Source organism: Ovis aries, chromosome 5, assembly GCF_016772045.2.
Source record: "Ovis aries strain OAR_USU_Benz2616 breed Rambouillet chromosome 5, ARS-UI_Ramb_v3.0, whole genome shotgun sequence".
Classification (NCBI taxonomy): Eukaryota; Metazoa; Chordata; class Mammalia; order Artiodactyla; family Bovidae; genus Ovis; species Ovis aries.
Genome location: NC_056058.1, coordinates 95,785,789 through 95,810,011, shown reverse-complemented (window position 1 = coordinate 95,810,011; position 24,223 = coordinate 95,785,789).

The following is a 24,223-nucleotide window of genomic DNA, read 5'->3' as shown; positions in this document are numbered from 1 at the left end:
AGCCCTACAAACCAACCAAATTCTCATAGGTTTTATCTTCTACATTCTGGTAAACATACATCTTATTGAAGCCTCCAGATTTCACTACTTCCTGCCTAACAGGTCTATAAGCATGATTTCATAGATTCTATACCCTATATCATGACAAAGAGCCCTAGATTTGAAAGCAACAGTGAATGTCTTGTTGACCTGATCATATGAAAGTCTGTTGCTTCTTGGTTAATAAAAACAGAATAAAGTATTTGCCAGAGCAATAGCTGTATACCAGTTATCAGAGATTATGTGGTCCTGCCCAAGTGAGGAGACTTTATCTATAAAAGCATAAGCATTTAGGGTCACCAGTTGATTAAGTTTAGGGAAATCCTCTATCACTCTCCAAAACCCCACTGCCATGTGGTCAGGCCAAGTCAACACTCTTGCATCACTCAAGACCTTCATTCTGACATTAATCTCCACAAGCCTCCTCAGGAATACAGAAGTGAATTTGATTTAATATTCTGGTTGAGCAGGGCAATTACAGTGGTTTTCACTTGGCCTTTTTTAATCATATAAGCGCTTGTCCCACAATTTAGGGAGCCAGCATGAAGAATCTGCTGGTTTGCAAATATTTTCTTAGGAAATATTGTTCTTGTTGTTCAGTCACTAAGCCATGTCTGACTCTTTGTGAACCCTTGGACTGCAGCACACCAGACTCCTCTGTCCTTCATTATCCCCTGAAGTTTATTCAAACTCATGTCCATTGAGTCAGGGATGCCATCCAACCATCTCATCCGCTGTCTCCCCCTTCTACTCTTGCCCTCAATCTTTCCCAGCTTCCAGCTTCAAGGTCTTTTCCAATGAGTTGGCTCTTCACAGCAGGTGAGTATTGGAGCTTCAGCTTCAGCATCAGTCCTTCCAATGAACATTCAGGGTTGATTTCCTTTAGGACTGATTGGTTTGATCTCCTTGCTGTTTAAGGAACTCTCAAAAATCTTCTCCAGCACCACAATTTGAAATTATCAAATCTTTGGCACTCAGCCTTCTTTACGGTCCAACTCTCACATTTGTACATGACTACATGACTATACAAACCTTTCTCAGCAAAGTGATGTCTCTGCTTTATAATATACTGTCTAGGTTTGTCATAGCTTTCCTTCCATGAAGCAAGCATCTTTGAATTTTGTTGCTGCAGTCATTGTTCGTAGTGATTTTGGAGCCCAAGAAAATAAAATGTTTCCACTTTTTCCCTAGCTATTTGCCATGAAGTGATGGGACTGGATGCTATGATCTTCATTTTTTGAATGTTGAATTTTAAGCCAGTTTTTTCACTCTCCTCTTTCACTGTCATGAAGAGACTCTTCAGTTTCTCTTTGCTTTCTGCCACTAGGGTGTATCATTTGAATATCTGAGGTTATTGCTATTTCTCCCAGCAATATTGATTCTACCTTGTATTTTATCCAGCCCAGTGTCTCTCATGATGTACTCTGCATGTAGGTTAAATAAGCAGGGTGACAATATACAGCCTTGACGTACTCCTTTTCCAATTTTGAACTAGTCTGTTGTTCCCTGTCTGGTCCTAATTGTTGTTTCTTAGCCTCCATACAGGTTTCTCAGGAGACAAGGTGGTGTAGTATCACCAACTCTTTAAGAATTATCCACAGTTTGTTGTGATCCACATGGTCAAAGGCTTTAGTGTAGTCAATGAAGCATAAATTCAGGTAAAATTCAGGGACAGAGAGAACTGCTATAGGGCTATATGTGTGGACACACTGGGCATACTGTTAGAAGGAATCAGAGCAAACTTCCATTTATCATCTAATCTCTATAAATGCTCACTGCCCAGCTTCCCTGGTGACTCAGTGGTAAAGAATCCACCCGCCAACGCAGGAGACACAGGTTCCATCCCTGATCTGGGAAGATCCCACATTCCTCAGAGCTGCCAAGTCCGTGTGCCATAATTATTGAGCCTGTGCTCTAAAGCCGGTGAGCCACAACTGCTGAAGCCTTTGCACCCTGAAGCCTGTGCTCCACACAGCAAGAGGAACCTCCGCAGTGAGAAGCCTACACATGGCAACTAGAGCATAGCCCCTACTCTCCACAACCGGAGAAGGCCCACAGGGAGCAACGCAGACCGGGCATAGCCAGAAATAAACGTATAAAATTAGTCTTTAAAAAAACCCTCACTGTCCATTTGACCAAAGAACATTTGTGATCCCCAGGAATTGGCATCAACCCCAAGCCTATCTTTGGGCTTCCCTGAGAGCTCAGCTGGTAAAGAATCCGCCTGCGATGTGGGAGACCTGGGTTCGACCCCTGGGTTGGGAAGATCCCCTAGAGAAGGGAAAGGCTACCCATGCCAGTTTTCTGGCCTGGAGAATTCCATGGACTCTATAGTCTGTGGGGTCCCAAAGAGTTGGACACAACTGAGCAACTTTCACTTTCACTTCACTTTCCAAGCCTATCAGTAATTTCAAAATATCTGAATGCTTCCCTCTTTCCAGTACACATATACCTGGGTAAACAACCCCAGGTCGCTTCCAAGAAGTCAAAGAGCAAGATTTACATTATATCCTATTGGTAGAGTTATAGCATTCTTCCTCAAGGAACTCCACTTATCTCTAAATTTTGGATATCTTTTCCTGCCCTAGTACCAAACTGTTTCTATTAACACAGCTTTATAATATCTTCAAAACTGATGAGGCAATTACCAAGTTCTCTTGAATTCTTTTTTTACAATGTATTTATTTCTATATTTTGAAAACTAAAGACAAAGAAATTTAATAATCTTGAAAGCAGGCAGAAAAAAATGATATGCTACTTTTTTCTTTCTTTCTTTCTTTCTTTCTTTCTTTCTTTCTTTCTTTTTTTTTTTGCTATACCTTATTGCTTATCTACTTTAAATGTAGCAGCATGTATGTGTCAGTTCCAAATTTCCAGTCTATCCCTCCACCTCATCCTTCCCCGCTGGTAACCATAAGCTCATTCTCTTAAGTCTGTGAGTCTGTTTCTATTTTATAGATAAGATCATTTGCATCACTTCTTTTTGGATTCTGCATATAAGCGATATCATATGTTTGTCTCTTTCTGACTTCACTTAGTATGACAGTCTCCATGTCCATCCATGTTGCTGCAAATGGCATTGTTTCATTTTATGGCCGAGTAGTATTCCATAGTGTATCTTGAAAGGTACCACATCTTCTTTATCCATTCATCTGTTGTACCACCTGCTGTCAAAAGATTTTGACATTCTTATACATTTGCTTATCCTAGTGAATTTTGGAATCTATTTTGGCAAAGTCCATTAAAAAAATCTATTAGTATTTTCATTGAGATAGGATTTATAAATTCAGAGGACATTGAAAATTTTTATAACGTTAAGCTCTCCCATCAGTGAACATGATGTATCTACTTACTGGGATATTTTATATCTTTTATTAAATTCTATAATTTTCTCTATAATTTGCATGTTTTATTAGTTTTATTTCTAATTGATCTCTTAAAAAAATTAAAAATTTTTGTGGGCTATCATTCTCATCCAGCTATTTCCCTTCTCCCCTTTAGAGCTAAATTTCTTTAAAAAGTTATGTACACTACATGTTTTCATTTATATACCTTACTTCCTCTGAAACATAATGCAGTTAGGCTTCAATGAGCCCCAGTTCATCAAAACAGCTCAGTCACCAACAACATACATTATTTAAAAATCCAAAAGTATTTTCTAGATCCTTATCTTGCTTGACTTTTAATAAATTTATATGTTATTAGTTCATTTTTAGTTCTGCATGTAAGGAACTAAGTTGCCATTCCATCCAATAACAATTAAAAAACTAAAGACAATGAAAGTTCAACAATTCATCTTGGATTCATAGGAGAGGGAAGGACACAGGACAAACTACTAACCCCAAGATTTGAGAGATAGACAGGTGCCTACAGGAAGCAGTGGTCTACCACAACAGAGCCTGGTGACCAGGAACTGCGTCAGGAACTAGCACTGGGGTAGAAAAGCCTGAACTGTCATTGACAAATTACTTAGCAGCTGAGAGCAAACAACTGAGAATTGAAAACTCCAGGGAGATTCGTCTATAATATTTAGAATATTGTGAGATTTACCTCCAGGAGCTTGACTAGATTCTCATAAATATCTGACAAAAATTACAATTATGTGGGAGTAGGAGAAGGCAATGGCTCCCCACTCCAGTACTCTTGCCTGGAGAATCCCATGGACGGAGGAGCCTGGTAGGCTGCAGTCCATGGGGTCGCTAGAGTCGGACACGACTAAGCGACTTCACTTTCACTTTTCACTTTCATGCATTGGAGAAGGAAATGGCAACCTGCTCCAGTGTGCTTGCCTGGAAAATCCCAGGGATGGGGAAGCCTAGTGGGCTGCCATCTATGGGGTCGCAGAGAGTCGGACATGACTGAAGCGACTTAGCAGCAGCAGCAGCAGCAGTAGTCTTATTCCCAAAACTTACCCGAGAGAACTAGAAACTTCTGTGCACACAAAAATCTGTCTGTGAATGTTTATTTCAGCTTTATAATTGTCAAAGCTTGTATACAACTCAAAATAGTAATGAATGTGGTAAATATTAATCCAACTATATCAAAAGTTGCTTTGAATCTCAGTGATCTAAATGCACCAATTAAAAAACAGTGATTGTCAGAGAGGATCAAAAAACACAGCCCAACTATATGCTATCTACAGAAAACCTGCTTTCAATACAAAGAACATTAGATTAAAAGTAAATGAATAGAGGGACTTCCCTGGTGGTCCACTGGCTAAGACTCCAAGCTCCCAAAGCATGGGGGCCAGGGTTCCATCCCTGGTCAGGGAATTAGATCCCATATGTCACAGCTAAAGTTTGCATGCTGCAACTAAAGATCCTGCATGTCACAACAAAGATCTGGTGCAGCCAAATAAATAGTCATCAGTCACTCCGTCATGTCCAGCTGTTTGCGACCCCATGGATTGTAGCCCACCAGGCTCCTGTCCATGGAATTTCCCAGGCAAGAATACTGGAATAGGTTGCCATTTCCTACTCCAGCAGATCTTCCTGACCCAGGGATCAAAACTGCAGCTCCTACTATGCCTTCTACATTCCAGGCTGAGCCACCAGGGAAGCCTGGAGGCAGGAGGCGGGACTCTAAAACCTGTATTTAAATATACATTTCAGCTGGTTACTACCGGCAGGCAAATTTAGAAGCACTCACATTTTACAGATAGAGGAACAGACACAAAATCACCAAATTTATTTTTAAAAAGAGCATACACTATCTTTGATAGATATTAATTTCTGGGATACAATCTAGAACAAGAAACAATTATGTAACCAATTGTAGTGTATACTTTGCTTAGGACAGTAAACAAACCTGGGGCTTCCCAGGTGGCCTTAGTGGTAAAGAACTCACCTGCCAATGCAGGAGACATGAGAGATGCCAGTTCAGTCCCTGGGTCAGGAAGATCCCGTGCGGGGGCTGGGGGTGGGGGTGGGGGGCCGTGGCAGTCTACTCTGGTATTCTTGAACAGAGACAGAGGAGCCTGGAGGGCTGCAGTCCATAGGGTCACAAAGAGTCAGACATGACTGAAGTGACTTAGCGTGCACGCACATAAACAAAGCTAAATACAACTAATTCTTCCTTGAAAGAGAGGGTCAGGAAAGCCTCCAGAAATTGCAATACTTGCCTTGCAGATATGTATCTGGCGACTCTTTTACCTGGTGGTAAAAGAATCCACCTGCAATGCAGAACATGCAGCAGGAGCTGCAGTTTCCAAGATTCCCTGGAGGAGGAAGCAGCAATCCACTCCAGTATCCTTGCCTGGAGAATCCCATGGACAGAGGAGCCTGACGGGCTACAGTCCATGGGGTCACAAAAGAGTCAGACAAGAGGGACTAAACAACAACCCCATGGATTATGATTTCAGGCGTCCAGAAATACAGTTTGAAATGACCTCACTAGATGATTCTCCTAATGAGATTTATTTATGTGACACTGAGTTAGATTACTTCTATGGCCCCATCCTACTCCAAAATGTCTTCTTATATCTGTAATTTCATATGGCATAGAACAGACATGAGGAACAAAGAAACGGGCATGTTTTAATAGGACTAGCTGGAGCTCTGGAAACTGATACCACTCCCTTGGGCTTCCCAGGTGGCACTAGAGGTAAAGAACCCACCTGCCAACGCAGAAGACCTAAGAGATGTGGGTTCCGTTCCTGGGCTGGGAAGATCCCCTGAGGAGGGCATGGCAACCCGCTCCAGTATTCTTGTCTGGAGAATCCCATGGACAGAGGAGCCTGGCAGGCTACAGTCCATAAGGTTGTATAGACTTGGACACAACTCTACTGAAAAAACTTAGCACACATGCACCTGGGAAATAAATGGAAATATCACTGGAGTACAGAGAAAGTATAGTACACCTTAACTTGGACAATGCTTACAACTTGCAAAATACTTTCTGCTTCCTTTATCCTTTTATACTTTAGGACAACCCTGCCAGTTCAGCAGGGAAAAGCAGGGTGGGTAAGACAGCAACCATTATTTACATATTATAAACACATTTTTTGAGTGCCTATGTCATATGAGGAAAAAGAATAGAGTATATCATATAGAAAAAGGCTATGATCTTCTAAGCATCTGAAAGAGGTAAAGTTCTTAAAACAGTACAGGATAAAGAGTTATTGAACTTAGTTGGAAAAATATATTATCCAGATATTTTGAAGCCATCAAAATCTTTTTCCCCATCACCAATGGGCGATTATTTCAGAAAATTGCTATAAATGATCCTTTGATTTTTAAAATGTTAGTTCTGAAATAATTTCAAATTGACAGAAAAGTTACAAAAATAGTAATAGTAAAAACAGTCTCCATATACCCTTTATTCAGCTTCCCCTAATGTTAACATTTTATATACCACAGTACAGTCATCAAACCCAGGAAATAATATTAGTACTAAGCTACAGACTTTAAAGTGGTGACTGGTTTTCCTCTAGGGTCCATTTTCTGTTCTAGGATCTGACCCAGGATCCCACATCTTTGGCCAGCAGAGTAGCGCTTCTTGCGAAGCCAATTGCTTTAGTCTCCTTCAATCTGTTACAGCTCCTCAGTGTGTGTTCGTTTTTTCTCGTTATTGATCTTGACACTTTGGAAGAGAGTACCGGTGGAACTATTTTATCCCATACTCATCTGATGCTTTCTCATGTTTAGATCAAGCTTATGCATTTTGGGCAAGCACAAAAGGATGAAAGGATGTGTTATGCTCAGTACATAATATCAGGAGACATGGTAGTATCTGCCAAGTTTCTCCAGGGAATTATTCCACTCCCTTGACATTAATAAATATCTTAGGGGAGATACTTTGAGACTATACAAATATTCGGCTTCTCCTTAAACTTTTACCCATGAATTTTAGCATCCTTCATTGTATTTTTGCCTCTGATAATTATCACTATGGTATCTGTCTAATGACTTTTAATTTTCCTTATTCCCTCTACATATATTAATTGTAATTTTTTTATATAAGGAGGAGTTATCCCTTCCCCCTCAATTATTTATTTATTTGTTTCTTTTATTTTTTTGAGTGTTCCTTCTGTTTCCTTCCCTTGTCAGGTTAGCAGAAATCCAGCAAGCAACAGAGAAAAGTAAACACCATTTAAAAAGACAACTCACAAAATATTTTCCAAGTTTTGTCCTTATACTGTCAAGTCATATGGACTTGTCAAATGAAAAAAGTTAGAAGATCGGATGCATAAATGCCATTGATCAAAGCAACATGAACCCATAAAAAACAAACTGACCTCAAAAAGACAGAATCCTTGCTTACTACTAACTTGTGGTGTCTTGAGGGCAAAAGTAAAGTAAATGCATTTTGATGACTAATGTTCATTTTGTTTTTTCTCTGACTCTCTTATTGAGTAAAGTTTCTAAAGAAAATAAGAAACTAATCACTTTATTTAAAAAATGAATAATGGTTTTTAATGGTTTATTTTATTTGGGGCTTTTCCTCTCTAACCAGGTCATTGATTATTTTTCAGAGAACAATCCAGCAAATAAGCTATTCATACTGAGTAATATGAATATTGATACCATTGAATGTTTCTACTTATGGAAGATTGTTTCTATACCCATATCAATAAAGTATTTTGCAAAATAGGTTGTTTTTGCGACAGATTGGTATATGGTGAATCAAAAAGTTGTTTGCATATAAAAATAAACATTGATTCTGGAAATGAGCCACAATTTCTTGCATGGCTTAAGAACAAGTCACCAAACTTGCCTAGACCTGATTTTCTCACCTATGTAGTAATAATCGTTTTCACCTACCTCATTAAAAGATGTCAGACATTAATTAATGTTCATAATAGGCTTGAGATATGTGATTAAAATCTGTTATTCTTGATGAAAAACAGTCATTCAACTGTTGAGAAACAGCAAACAAACCCAGGGAGAGTGTCCTCCATGAGAAGAAATACTGGAGAGTGAAGTTAGTCAGGGAAAAGAATCTCTTTCAATGTGTAAAAAGCATTTTTTTTTTCCTCATAGAATTAAGTAATATACCCCTCTAATGTCTCAGTACGGGGCTATTTTTCTCTACATTAAGATTCTTAGCCCTTTCTGTGTCATGGGCCTTTTTAACATTCTAGCGAAGCCATAGGCCTCATCTCATAATAATTTCTAAATGCTTTGAAAATATGAAGCGTTATAAAAGAAATCAATTTTATTAAGGCACAGTTATCAAAGTGCTTTAAATTTTTAGAGCATTACATGTGCTTCCTTATTAAATTAAATGAGATCTAATGGCAGTCTGCTGCTGCTAAGTCACTTCAGTCGTATCCGACTCTGTGCGACCCCATAGACGGCAGCCCACCAGGCTCCCCCGTCCCTGGGATTCTCCAGGCAAGAACACTGGAGTGGATTGCCATTTCCTTCTCCAATGCATGAAAGTGAAAAGTGAAAGTTAGGTCGTTCAGTCGTGTCTGACCCTCAGCGACCCCATGGACTGCAGCCTACCAGGCACCTCCGGTCCATGGGATTTTCCAGGCAGGAGTACTGGAGTGGGGTGCCATTGCCTTCTCCGACACTATCATAATTTTAAAGTAGTAATGGATGTAGAACCAACTCCAGTATTTTTACCTGGAGAATCCCACGGAAAGAGGAGACTCATGGGCTATAGTCCATAGGGTTGCAAAGAGTTGCAACCCTGGGTTGAAGTGACTTAGCACGTACTGGATGTAAACAATATTTTAAGATATTTGCAACAACTCTAATATGATATGAAAATATCTGTTTTTCAGTTGGTTCTAGCAGTTCTAGAGGAACTGCTCTTTTTTCTGTGGCTTGTTGCCTACGTTTAAAATTGTTTAAATGCTAAAGTTTAGTTAGAAGTTACTGAAATAAAGATGTATCTTCTTCCCACCGCAAAGTTGTGAACAATAGGCTCCTTGGGGGTATCTGGATCTTTAGGTTAAGAAACCCCATTCTACACCTATCTTTGGATCCCTTGAAAAACAAGCAATACTACTTCTCAAACTGTGATCAAGTGATCACATTTATGGAATGTTTATTAAAAATGCAATTCTCTTGGCCTTGTCCTAAACCTGCAGAATCTTCATTCTTAACAAGCATCCAGGTGACTGACATACACACTAAAGTTTGAGAATTGCTTCAAAGGCAGTTATATCAATACTTATCTTCAATAGAATCATAATTATCAAGCCCAAGCTGCAGGTACTTAAATATTAGTTTGAATATTATAATATATATATAATTTGATAAGCATGGATAAGGCCCATAAATTTTAATTTTTAATAAGCATTTAAAATATTGTGATGATGTTCTCAACTCTATTTTGAGAAATAATCCTAAACTAAGACATAAAATCTGCCTGGGAATGGGAGAAACTGATGAGATTTGCATCAGTATACTGATAACTATATCAGATATAGTTATACTGATAACTATACTCTACTCCATGGGAAATAGATGGGGAAACAGTGGAAACAGTGTCAGATTTTATTTTTGGGGGGCTCCAGAATCACTGCACATGGTGATTGCAGCCATGAAATTAAAAGATGCTTACTCCTTGGAAGGAAAGTTATCACCAACCTAGATAGCATATTGAAAAGCAAAGACATTACTTTGCCAACAAAGCTCCCTCTAGTCAAGGCTATGGTTTTTCCTGTGGTCATGTATGGATGTGAGAGTTGGACTGTGAAGAAAGCTGAGTACCAAAGAATTGATGCTTTTGAACTGTGGTGTTGGAGAAGACTCTTGAGAGTCCCTTGGACTGCAAGGAGATCCAACCAATCCATCCGAAAGGAGATCAGCCCTGGGATTTCTTTGGAAGGAATGATGCTAAAGCTGAAACTCCAGTACTTTGGCCACCTCATGCGAAGAGTTGACTCATTGGAAAAGACTCTGATGCTGGGAGGGATTGGGGGCAGGAGGAGAAGGGGACGACAGAGGATAAGATGGCTGGATGGCATCGCTGACTCAATGGATGTGAGTCTGAGTGAACTCTGGGAGTTGGTGATGGACAGGGAGGCCTGGCGTGCTGCAATTCATGGGGTCGCAAAGAGTCAGACACGACTGAGCAACTGAACTGACTGAACTGATACTCTACTCTGCTTTCCTTTTCTGCACCAGTTAATTCCCTTTGAAAGAAACCTGTATATAGAACACTTAAATATAGAATCAATGCATTATATTACTGAGGATACAATTACTGAGCCCATTTTTAACATCATGCTTTAAACTGTGAGGCAAAAATTAGTCATCATCAACATGAAAATCAGTAATAACAGAGGGATAGGGCTACCAAAATCTAAAGATCACCTGTACTTTCAACTACTACCTATCTCTGTCCCAATCTCAGAACTTCTATAACCCGAGCTTCAGATTAGTATTTCCAACTGCCTACTAGACATTTACCCCTGCATTTCAGAGACAACTCAAATACTAAAAACCAAAACTGAACTCTTCACATTTTCACACATAATGGGTATCTCTTTTATATTGTCTTAAATACGGGCACCACCATCTAGTGAGATAATCAAATATTGTCCTAAATGTTTCCCTATTTCTCATTACATTTTTTTTGCTAGGAAACAGTTGGAGTGATGGCCAATTTTAGAGCTCCAGCCATGGTCTAGTGTTCTTTGAGTCAGCATCTTTTAGAGCAGCAAGCTCCAACCTGACTGATGCTGTAAGATGGATATAGTCTAATCATGAAAGATCAGAAAAAGAAAATTAAGGAAATAATCCCATTTACCATCACATCAAAAAAATAAAATACATAGGAATAAACGTACGCAAGGAGACAAAAAACCTCTACTCCAAGAACTCTAAGATGCTGATGAAAGAAACTGAAGATGACACAAACAGAAGGAAAGATATACCATGTTCTTGATTGGAAGAATCAGCATGGTCAAATGACTCTACTTCCCTGGGCAACCTACAGATTCAGTGTAACTCTCTCAAATTACCAAAGTCATTTTTCAAAGAACTAGATTTTTTTTTTAAATTTGTATGGAAACACAAAATAGACAAAGCAATCCTAGGCATGGGGGGAATGGAACTGGAATCAGGCTCCCTGACTTCAGACTATACTACAAAGCTATAGCCATCAAAACAGTATGAGATTGACACAAAAACAGAAATATAGATCCATGGAACAGGATAGAAAGCTCAGAAATAAATCCATGCACTTATGGTCAATTAACCTACAACAAAGGAGGCAAGAACATACGATGGAGAAAAGACAGTCTCCTCAATAAATGGTACTGGGAAACTGGACAACTGCATGTAAAAGAATGAAATTAGAACGTTCTCACACACCATGCACAAAAATAAACTCAAAATGGATTAAAGACCTAAATGTAAGACCAGTAACTTTGAAACTCTTAGAGGAAAACAGGAGGAACCATCTTTGACATAAATCACAGCAATATCTTTTTGGATCCATTTGCTAGAGTAATGAAAGTAAAAACAAAAATAAATAAATGGGACCCAATTAATCTTAAAAGCTTCAGCACAGCAAAGGACACCATAAACAAAATGAAAAGAAAACCCACAGATTGGGAGAAAATATTTGTAATTGAAGTAACCAACAAGGGCTTAATCTCCAAAATATACAAACAGCTCATACAACTCAAGATCAAAAAATAAACAACCCATTCAAAAATGAGCAGAAGGACTTCCTTGGTGGCACAGTGGATAAGAATCTGCCTGCCAACCCAGGGGACATGGTTTGATTCCTGGTCTGGGAAGATTCCATATGCCTTAGAGCAACTAAGTCCACGTGCCACAACTTCTGAGCCTGTGCACTAGGGCCCATGAGCCACAACTACTGAGCCCATGTGTTGCAACTACTGAAGCCTGGGTGCCTAATGACTGTGCTCTGCAACAAGAGAAGCCACCACAATGAGAAGTCTGAGCACCACATCGAACAGTAATCCCCACTCTCCACAACTAGAGGAAGCCTGTGAGCAGCAACAAAGACCCAGTGCGACCAAAATAAATAAATAATTTTTTTTTAATGGGCAGCAGATCTAAATAGACATTTCTCCCAAGAAGATATACAGATGGCCAAAAGCACATGAAAAGATGCTCAACATCTCTACTGCTGCTGCTAAGTAGCTTCAGTTGTGTCCGACTCTTAGCAACCCCATGGACTGCAGCCTACCAGGCTCTTCTGTCCATGGATTTTCCAGGCAAGAGTACTGGAGTTCTCTACTAGGGAAATGTAAATCGAAACTACAATGAGGTATCACATTATACCAGTCAGAATGGGCATCATCAGAAAGTCTAAAAACAATAAATGCTGGAGAGGGTGTAGAGATAAGGGGACTCTCCTACACCATTGGTGGAAATATAAATTGGGACAGCAACTATGGAGAACAGTGTGGAGGTTCCTTAAAAAAACTAAAAACAGAGCTACCATATGACCCAGAATCCTAAAGAATGGGTCTCTCAGTCTGCCTCTGATCCAGGCAAGAGAAATTTTTGGATGCTCACAGGGTCCAGATTGATCCTGATTGAACAGGGTCCTGATGAGTAGAATACACTGGGGTTGAAAGCCAAAAGTGAAAGTGAAGTCGCTCACTGTGTCCAACTCATTGCGACCCCACGGACTGTAGCCTACCCAGTCTTCTCTGTCCACAGGATTTTCCAGGCAAGAGTACCGAGTGGGTTGCCATTTCCTTCTCCAGGGGATCTTCCCAATCCAGGGATCAAAGCCGGGTCTTCTGCATTGCAGGCAGACGTTTTTCCCTCTGAGCCACCAGGGAAGCCCTGAATAACATGATTCAGAATTCGGAATTCTGATCAGCAACATCTGGGGGAGTTAAGCTGATTGAAGTGAGTATAAAGCTGTTTGGGAGGTAAGATCACTTGAGAATGTCAAACTTGAAGGTCCCGCTGAAAGAGGAGAACAGGTGATGGAAAAGAATATTTGCATCACTATGAGAAGGATAAGTTTAGCCAAAGCTATGTGCCATGAAATTAAAAGATGCTTGCTCCCTGGAAAAAAAGCTATGACAAACTTAAACATCATATTAAAAAGCATAAACACAACTTTGCCATCAAAAGTCCATAGAGTCAAAGCTATGATTTTTCCAGTAGTCAGGTATGGATGTGAGAGTTAGACCATAAAGAAGGCCGAGCACCAAAAATTGATGCTTTTGAACTGTGGTGTTGGAGAAGACTCTTGAGAGTCCTTTGGACTGCAAGGAGATCCAACTAGTCCATCCTAAAGGAGATAAGTCCTGAATGTTCATTGAAAGGACTGATGGTGAAGCTCCAATACTTTGGCCACCTGATGCAAAGGGCCAACACATTGGAAAAGACCCTGATGCTGGGAAAGATTGAGGACAAGAGGAGAAAGGGGTGACAGAAAATGAGATGGTTGGATGGCATCACTGACTCAATGGACATGTGTTTGAGCAAACTCTGGGGGATATGGAGGACAGGGAAGCCTGGCGTGCTGCAGTCCATGGGGTCACAAAGAGTTGGACATGACTTAGCAACTGAACAATAATGTGATTTCAATGCTGACAAAAGGTAAGGTTTGAGGAACAAGACATGGCTGAGATAATTCACTTCTTAATGAGCCCCTGCACAGAGTGATAGGACACGCTTAGAACAGCAGCACAAGCAAGCAAATTTGGGGTTCTGCTGGGATGAAAGCAGCTCACACAGGCCACTTTCAGCCTCAAAATTTAGAGGCCAAACAATGGGAACCTTAGGTGACAATAAAAATATTACAGGAAAAGGCAGAGAGGAGGCTCTCAGGTAAGGCCTGTCACTGAGGTGCAAAGCTTGCCTTCTATGGAAGTGGACCCTGACAACTAGCAGGAATTGATTGGTCCCTTGGTGAAGCTGGAACCAAAAAACCATTTTATTTTATTTTTATTTTACTTTATGTTTACTCTCTTATCCCAGAAAATACCAACGCTTTCTTGGCCTATGGCTGGTTACAGCAATGTGGATCTAGACCTGCTCTCTCTAATCTAGTAAGCAGTAACCACCAGTGGCTACTGACCATTTGAATGAGGCTAGACTGAACTGAGAGATTCTTCAAGTATAAAATACCTGCATTTCAAAAACTTAGTACAAAAAAATATAAAATATCTCATTAATTTTTATATTAATTACATATTGAAAGTACATATTGGATATAGTGATTTAAATTAATTATATTATTAAAATTAATTTTATGTTTCCTTATACTTTACTTAAAAGCAACTACAAGAAAAGCCAAAATTATACATATGATTTGCATTATTTTTCCATTCGTCAGTGCTAATCTAGACCATGACATATGCTAGTTCTAGGGTCATTACTCTTTTTGTGTAGGAACTAGTATTTAATCAGTGGTTCCAAAATTTAGTGTATTTAAAAATCAACTAGATAACATTTTTAAAATGCCATTTTTGCTCCCACCCACCCAGCAAAATTCTATGCAAAGAGTGAGTTTGTATTTTCAACCAGTTTCCTAGGAGATTCTGATTCAGGAAGTGTCCTGACCATACTTTGAGAAATATTGGCTTTTAGGGTGTACAGTGCTGCCTTGATCATGTTCGATTGTAGAACATTCTTCTATTTTTCTAAATTTTTTTCATGAGACCAGCTACCATGATAATCTCATTCTTGTTGACCCTCAGGAACTTGGGTTAAGTAAATCTGATGAGGGCTTTGGGATTGGATTAAGTAAATTTTGGAAATGCTAAAAGCTTTAGCTCAGATTTAGTGAAAGATGGTCCAGGATATAGCTGCAGAGGAGAGACCTCAGGCTGCGATGAGGCCCCTGAATTAGACCCTGTGTATGGGAAAGCATGGTTTAAAGAGAAAATGAGCATGGGTGCAGGCAAGAAGGGAGTCATACAAGAGGGCTTGAGACCCTGGATCCAATACTGGAGCTTCGATTTCCCTGAAGGAACAAGGGACTGGCTTGACCCTGGGAAGAGATTTGCATTATTAAAATGTATACGGTATATACAGAAAATGGCTCACATTATGTACTCCAGGTACTTCTTGCTTCACTTCAACTCTAAAAGAGGACAAGCGATAAAATACAAAAGTAAGTAACCATGCTGGGGACTGGAGCTTTTAATGTGAAAAGTGAAAAGGCTAAAGGACTACTTTTATAACCTTTTTCAGTTTATGTCTCGGTCTGAGACAACTGGCATAGGGTCCTAGCTGTCATGCTTCTAACCCCCTACCTGGCCCCAGAGCACATTTCTCATCCTCTTCTTTGAGAAGCACTATTTAAAGTCCTGTGAGTACATGTGATACAATGTCTGGTTGTTCCTCAGTCAGCTTTTCTCTAAGAAACTTGCTTCCTTAATGGGCAAGTAGCTGATAGGCCCAGATATCCCCCTAACTGGGAAGGTGCTTTCTCCTTTTCTTCTCTTCAATTCCTAAACCTTGCCTTTTAAAAAGATCACATGGAAAAGAGATCTAAGAGATTATTCAAGTTTGATGTGCTTGGTCTTTGGGAAAAAAATATTTTTGTTTTCATTTTGCAACATACCTTTGCTTCAGGTAGTTCTTCCTAACTTCTTTTTTAATATTTCTTTTTTATTTTTTTCATTATGAAACTATGATAACATGTTTACAGGAGACTTGGAATATACAGACCCAAGTTACATATAGTTTCACTATATGTTACCATTTTTTTTTAAGTAGATGAATTAAAATTTTCAGTTGGAGTTTCAATATCAAACTCTCAAAATTTAATAGAATGAACAGAAAAGTAGAAGGATATAATAGACCTGAAAAGCACTATGAACCAATTCAACATAATTAAGATGTATACAACTTTCACACAACAACGGGATACAAATTCTGTTCAAGTTCCCATGGATTATAAACCAGGAGACATTGGAACATATCCAGGGACATAAAACAAGGTATAAAAATTTGATAGTCTAAAGGTATTGAAATCATACACAGTTTGTTTTCTTACCACTGAGGAATTATGCCTAACCTCTTCTTACCATCTACAAGCCATCAAGAAACCAGGTGAGCATATGGGCTGATGAGAGGATGACAGATGAGTATTAAGAAAGCGGGTAAGGGTGTAGACACAGAGCAAAAGGGAAGCAAAGTTGCCTAAGCAGAATAAAAAATTGGAAATCATAGTACTGACCTTTACCAAGGACTAGAAAAGTTTTATTTATTATTAGTTAATTGTATTAATATAACTCTGGGGAGATTATTTGCCCCAACTTTAATAAGTATCAAGTATGGGAATAGAGGAGCTATATAAAACCTCAGTAGTATTCCATAAAATCAGTCGCAGATTAGCTCTGTTAACTACAGTTTATTTAACGCCTCACTCCAGCTGGCTGATGCCCATGATCTAATGAATCTTGCAGTGAGTGCCTTTCCAGTGCCTCTTAATATTCTACTCTCCCACATGAGTGGTAAGTGTTTTAAGAGCTATATATGCATTCCCCAATCTATTTAAGCCAGCTGTGCTTTCAGTATAATTACTTAATATAATGAGATATTTATTTTTACTCTATTACAAATGAATACTAATAGTTTAATAAAATATTATAAGCAAAAATATTTTAATTTTATTATATTGTAAATAAATGTTAAACTATAAGAGAAAAACTTCAAATCAAAGAAACATAAATGTAAAAAGACAGAGTTATATCTATAAAAACTACATTTAATATCTTAAAGACTCAATAAAGGTGAGTTGCTTTTAAAATATTGCTATCATTCCAATCTCAAAGAAAGGCAATTCTCAAAGAATGTTCACACTACCACACAACTTCACTCATTCCAAACACTAGCAAAGTAATGCTCAAAATTCTCCAAGCTAGGCTTCAACAGTATGTGAACCAAGAACTTCCAGATGTTCAAGCTGGATTTAGAAAAGCAGAGAAACCAGAGATCAAATTGCCAACATCCATTAGATCATAGAAAAAGCAAGAGAATTCCAGAAGAAACATCTACTTCTGCTTGATTGACTATGCGCCTTTGACTGTGTGGATCACAACAAACTGTGGAAAATTCTTCAAGAGATGGGAATTCCAGACCACCTGACCTGCCTCCTGAGAAATATGTATGTAGGTCAAGAAACAATAGTTAGAACCGGACATGGAACAATGGACTGGTTCCAAATTGGGAAAGGAGTATGTCAAGGCTGTATATTGTCAATTTGTTTATTTAACTTATATGTAGAGTGGTGGTTTAGTCACTAAGTCATGTCTGACTCTTCACAACCCCATGGACTGTAGTCTGCCAGGCTTCTCTGTCCATGGGATTCTCCAGGCAAGAATACTGGAGTGGGTTACCATTTCTTTCTCCAGGGGATCTTCTTGACCCAGGAATTGAACTCAGGCCTCCTGTATTGTACGCAGATTCTTTACCAACTGAGCTACAAGGGAAGCTCTTTCCTTATGCAGAGTACATCTTTCAAAATGCCAGGCTGGATGAAGCACAAGCTGGAATCAAGATTGCAAGGAGAAATACCAATAACCTCAGATATGCAGATGACACCACCCTTGTGGGAGAAATGAAGAGGAACTAAAGGACCTCTTGATGAAAGTGAAAGAGGAGAGTGAAAAAGTTGGCTTAAAGCTCAACATTCAGAAAATGAAGATCATGGCATCTGGTCCCACCACACTGTGGCAAATAGATGGGGAAATAATGGAAACAGTGAGAGACTATTTTCTTGGGCTCCAAAATCACTGCAGATGGTGACTGCAGCCATGAAATTAAAAGACACTTGCTCCTTGGAAGAAAAGCTATGACAAACCTAGACAGCATATTAAAAAGCACAGACATTACTTTGCTGACAATGGTCTGTATAGTCAAAGCTATGGTTTTTCCAATAGTCATGTACAGATGTACAAGTTGGACCATAAAGAGGGGTCAACACTGAAGAACTGATGCTTTTCAACTGTGGTGTTGGAGAAGACCCTTTAGAATTCTTTGGACTACAAGGAGATCCAACCAATCAATCCTAAAGGAAATCAGTCCTGAATATTCACTGGAAGGGCTGATGCTGAAGCTGAAGTTCCAATACCTTGGCCACCTGATGCGAATAACTGACTCATTGGAAAAGACCCTGATGCTGGGAAAGATTGAAGGAGAGAGGAGAAGGGGACAACAGAGGATGAGATGGTTGGATGGCATCACTGACTCGATGGACAAGAGTTTGAGTGAACTCCGGGAGTTGGTGATGGACAGGGAGGCCTGGCCTGCTGTGGTTCATGGTGTCACAGAGAGTCGGACACAACTGAGCGACTGAACTGACTGAAAATGTGACACAAATTAACCTATCTACAAAACAAACACGGACTCACAGAGAACAGACTTGCAGCTGCCCAGGGGGAGGAGAACAAGAAGTGCAACAGACTGGGAGTGTGGGCTTCAGTTCAGTTCTGTTTAGTCACTCAGTCGTGTCCGACTCTTTGTGACCCCATGAATCGCAGCACTCCAGGCCTCCCTGTCTATCACCATCTCCCGGAGTTCACTCAGACTCGCGTCCATCGATTCAGTGATGCCATCCAGCCATCTCATCCTCTGTCGTCCCCTTCTCCTCCTGCCCCCAATCCCTCCCAGCATCAGAGTCTTTTCCAATGAGTCAACCGTTCGCATGAGGTGGCCAAAGTACTGGAGTTTCAGCTTTAGCATCATTCCTTCCAAAAGAAATCCCAGGGCTGATCTCCTTCAGAATGGACTGGTTGGATCTCCTTGCAGTCCAAGCGACTCTCAAGAGTCTTCTTCAACACCACAGTTCAAAAGCATCAATTCTTTGGTGCTCAGCTTTCTTCACAGTTCAACTCTCACATCCATACATGACCACAGGAAAAACCATAGCCTTGACTAGATGGACCTTTGTTGGCAAAGTAATGTCTCTGCTTTTCAATATGTTATCTAGGTTGGTGATAACTTTCCTTCCAAGGAGTAAGCGTCTTTTAATTTCATGGCTGCAGTCACCATCTGCAGTGATTTTGGAGCCCCCCAAAATAAAGTCTGACACTTTCCACTGTTTTCCCATCTATTTCCCATGAAGTGATGGAACCAGATGCCATGATGCTCGTTTTCTGAGTATGGGGTTACTAGATGCAAATCAGTAACATTTAGAACAGATAAACTAGGTCCTACTGCATAGCACAGGGAACTATAGCCAATCTCCCATGATAAATGGTAATGGAAAAGAACATTAAAAAATGCATATATGTGTATAACTGAAGTCATTTTGCTGTACAGCAGGAATTAACACAACATTATAAATCAACTATACTTTAAATTAAGAAAAAAAAGGAAATTTGGTAAAAAAGAAGTGGCATGGTTTGACTTAGCCTTTAAAGCATCTCTAGCTACTGTGTTGAGCATAGACTGGGGAGGAAAAGGGATTTGGAGAATGTAGAGGATGAGTTCAGAGGCTCTTGAAGTTATCCACATAAAAGATGTAAAAGTTTTTAAAATAGTGAAAAAGTTTTGGTAATTGGGATATCTTTTGAAGATGAATTCTGAAAGAATTCATAATGGATTGAATTAATGATTATTCCTAATTATAAATATCTTTTTATAAAACAGTACTCCAAAAAATTAAATTCAGCAGTTAAATAAAAGCATCTTTTAAAATAACAATAACAACAATAATAGTAGCTATTTTAGGAGAATCTAGGCTATGCTACTATAAAAAAAAAATCTCAGATAAAAGTCAGTTTCTTCTTTTATGCAGTTTGTTGCAGGTTTAGGGACTGTTTTAGCATAGCTGTGTTCCATAGACTTTCCACTGATGTAGATTGCTTCAATGGGTTTTCTCTTTCGTCTCAGCTTAAGGCCTCCTCCATGACCAGCAAAAAAAGAAAAAAAGAAAAAAAAGGATTTCCCTGGCTCTTCAATGGTTAAGATTCCATGCTTCATATCCATGGGCACAGGTTCAATCACTGGTTAGGAAACTAAGATCTCACATGCCAGGTGGCCAAATTAAAAAAAAAAAAAAAGTTTCAACAGGTGTTTCCCTACTTCTGCCTAAAAGTGATATGCATCACTTCTGCTCACATTTCACTCACATATCTAGTGCCACAGCTCTATTCAGCAGCAATGGAGCTGAAGAATGGTCTCCCCTTTCCATGCTAAGGAAGGGGAAAAGAATATATATTACTAAAAGCTATTAATAGCTTTGTCAACTACATTCAGTTCAGTTCAGTTCAGTCACTCAGTCGTGTCCGACTCTTTGCAACCCCATGGACTGCAGCCCTCAGGCCTCCCTGTCCATCACCAACTCCCGGAGTTTACTCAAAAGAATGCATATATGTGTCCATGAGTCACTAATGTCCATGAGTTGGTGATACCATCCAACCATCTCATCCTCTGTCATCCCCTTCTCCTCCTGCCCTCAATCCTTCTGAGCATCAGGGTCTTTTCCAATGAGTCAGTACTGCATCAGGTGGCCAAAGTATTGGAGTTTCAGCTTTAGCATCAGTTCTTACAATATATATTCAAGACTGATTTCCTTTAGGATGGACTGGTTGTATCTCCTTGCTGTCCAAGGGACTCTCAAGAGTCTTCTCCAACATCACAGTTCAAAAGCATCAATTCTTCGATGCTCAGCTTTCTTTTTAGTCCAACTGTCATGTATACATGACTACTGGAAAAACCACAGCCTTGACTAGATGGACCTTTGTCAGCAAAGTAATGTCTCTGCTTTCCAATATGCTGTCTAGGTTGGTCATAGCTTTTCTTTCAAGGAGCAAGCATCTTTTAATTTCATGGCTGCAGTCACCATCTACCGTGATTTTGGACCCCAAGAAAATAGCGTCTGTCACTGTTTCCACTGTCTCCCCATCTATTTGCCATGAGGTGATGGGACCAGATGCCAGGATTTTAGTTTTCTGAATGTTGATTTTTTAAGCCAACTTTTTCACTCTCCTAATCTAAGCCCTAAGTGTGGTGCAGTTCCGATATGCTGCTAGATGAACCTGAATTCTACATCCATCCTATCCGAAAGAGATGTGCTAACTTGTTCTATTATGGTAGATGGGCTACTTCAAACAAAGTCTAGGAGATGGCCAGAAACCCCCATATAAATTACCCAATGGGGAACTGCCAGGTTATCTAAATTAAGTTAAACATTTGTCTATGCCTAATTAGCAAAAGAATAAAAATGCTGCGTCTGTAGATTCCATATTTATTTCTTAAAAAGTATTTATTGAGCACTTACTATGTGTCAGGAAAGTTTTTAGTAGCTAGGAATGTTTCTGCAAATGTAGCAGATAAAAATCACTGCCCTCAGAGAGATAGCACAAGTTGGTGAAGGAGGTAGACGTGGAGTACATCTCTCCATGGATACATCAGGAATACACCTTGAGACACAGACGTGCTTGCAGAAAACCAGTTGAGAGTGGACAGGAGTATCTAACCTCCAGAAAAGAATATATAGAACCGTCAAAACTCGGTAGGACAAAGGAACTGTGGGGGGAAGACAGACGTGTTAGTTGGACTGGACTTGCCCTCGGCAGTTAGGGAAACTGAAGTAAGGGTCCAGTTCCCACATTGGGGCAATTGTCTGGGTCAGAGGAGAAACATTTAAGGCTGAGAGTGAAGCAGCTGATCTGTGACAGCCTAAATGGAATGAGAATCAGACAGCCCTTGCCGCAGCCATATGTACCCTGGACAGGCATGCAGGTTCCAGAGAAGGCACAGCACTGGGAGTTAGAGCATAAGGATTGTGAAGCAATCTCAGGGAGAGGGCTGTTGTTGACTGCAGAGGGACAGACTGAGGGGGCCTGAGGGAGGAGATTGTGGTGGGAAATACCTGTGAAGGAAATCCAGGCAGCCATGGAAGCAAGGCAATACTGCTGAGTCATGTGGAGTGGGTGGAGCCATCACTGTAGCCTCTCTCTCCCTACAGGCCAGCATCAGAAGCTGAACAATAGAGAGGCTGGGCTACTAAGTGCCTGATGCCCAGAACAACAGAGTAGGACCCCACCCAGGGTGCCCCCTTGGTGCCTGACGTGCTGATACAGAGAAGGACCCCAGCCGGGATGGGGGTGGCAGGGAGGGGAGGCCCTCTATGTGCTTGATGTGCCAACAACAGAGAAAGACCCCAGGCAAGGGAGCCCCCTAAGGGCCTGAATGGGCAGAGCTACGGAGAAAAACTGGTCAAAGAGGCCTACTGGTCACCAGCTACCAGAGTCTGGAAAAAAGACTCTGAGAGGACCGTAACTCCTGCAGCTCAGGCAATCCAGGTCCCTGCACTCTTGGAGCCATCAGGGTCCCCATGACCCAAGCAAAGGCGCCACCTTCACGCTTAACCCTCACTGGGGCAAAGTTGCCATAGGCGAAAAAAAAAAAGTCTGGCATCTATGCACATGGGGGTCACTTCAGTCGTGTCCAGCTCTTTGCGACCTTGTGGTTTGTGGTCTACCAGGCTTCTCTGTCAGTGGGGTTCTCCAGGCAAGAATATTGGAGTGTATTCGCCAATACTGGTTGCCATACCTTTCCAGAGAACTATATTTCCTGCTGCCCTAGCCACCAACTTCCCTGAGTACCTGGTGCAACCAGAGCCTCTGTGACCCAAGCAGCTATTTCACCTCCACACATGGCCTTCGCTTAGGCAGACCCAAGTCCTCTGGGGCAGCCTCAGGAGCAAACCCCAGTGGATGACCCACATGCAAAGATGGAAATAAAACCACAATTGAAACCCAGGGGCAGTGTGGCTAAGGAAGAAGACCCTAAACCTTCCCACCAGCTATACAAACTGCAGATTAAATCCACATGATCAAGTAGGCAGACTCTGTGTCTATGGAATATATAAAAGGACATTGAGAGCTCCCACAAAAGAAAACACTAGTTCTAATAGCTATGGACATTGGAGGCAAGAACACAGAGGAGGAGGACCAGATTAGAATCTGAGCTGCCCCCACAGCAAATCAACAGAATTAGAAATGAAAAAGGAGAGATTACAAGAGATGGTGCAGAAATACAAATGATTATAAGAGACTATTATGAACAACTATATGGCAATAAAATGAATAACCTGGAAGAAATGGACAGATTCTCAGAAAAGTTCAATCCAAAACTGAACCAGGAAAAAATAGAAATTATGAACAACCCAATTATAAATTGAAACTGAAATTGAAACTGTGATCAAAAATCTCCCCCCAAACAAAAGACTAGGACCAGATGGTTTCATAGGTGAATTCTATCAAACATTTAGAGAAGAGCTAATGCGTATCCTTCTAAAACTCTTTTCAAAAAATTGCAGAGGAAGGAACACTTTCAAACTCATTCTACGAGGGCACCATCACTCTGATACCAAAACCAGACAAAGACAACACAAAAAAAGGAAAACTACAGGCCAATATCACTGATGAACATAGATGCAAAAATCCTCAACAAAATTCTAGCAAACAGAATGCAACAACACATTAAAAAGCTCATACACCATGATCAAGTTGGGTTTATCCCAGGGAAGCAAGAATTCTTCAATATATACAAATCAACCAATGTGATACACCATATTAACAAATTGAAAGATAAAAACCATATGGCAATCTCTATAGATGCAGAAAATTTGACAAAATTCAGCACCCATTTATGATGAAAACTCTTCAAAAATGGGCATAGAAGGAACCTACCTCAACACAGTAAAGGCCATATATGATAAGCCCACAGCAAACATTATTCTCAATGGAAAAACTGAAAGCATTCCCCCTAAGATCAGGAACAAGAGAAAGGTGTTCACTCTCACCACTATTATTCAACAT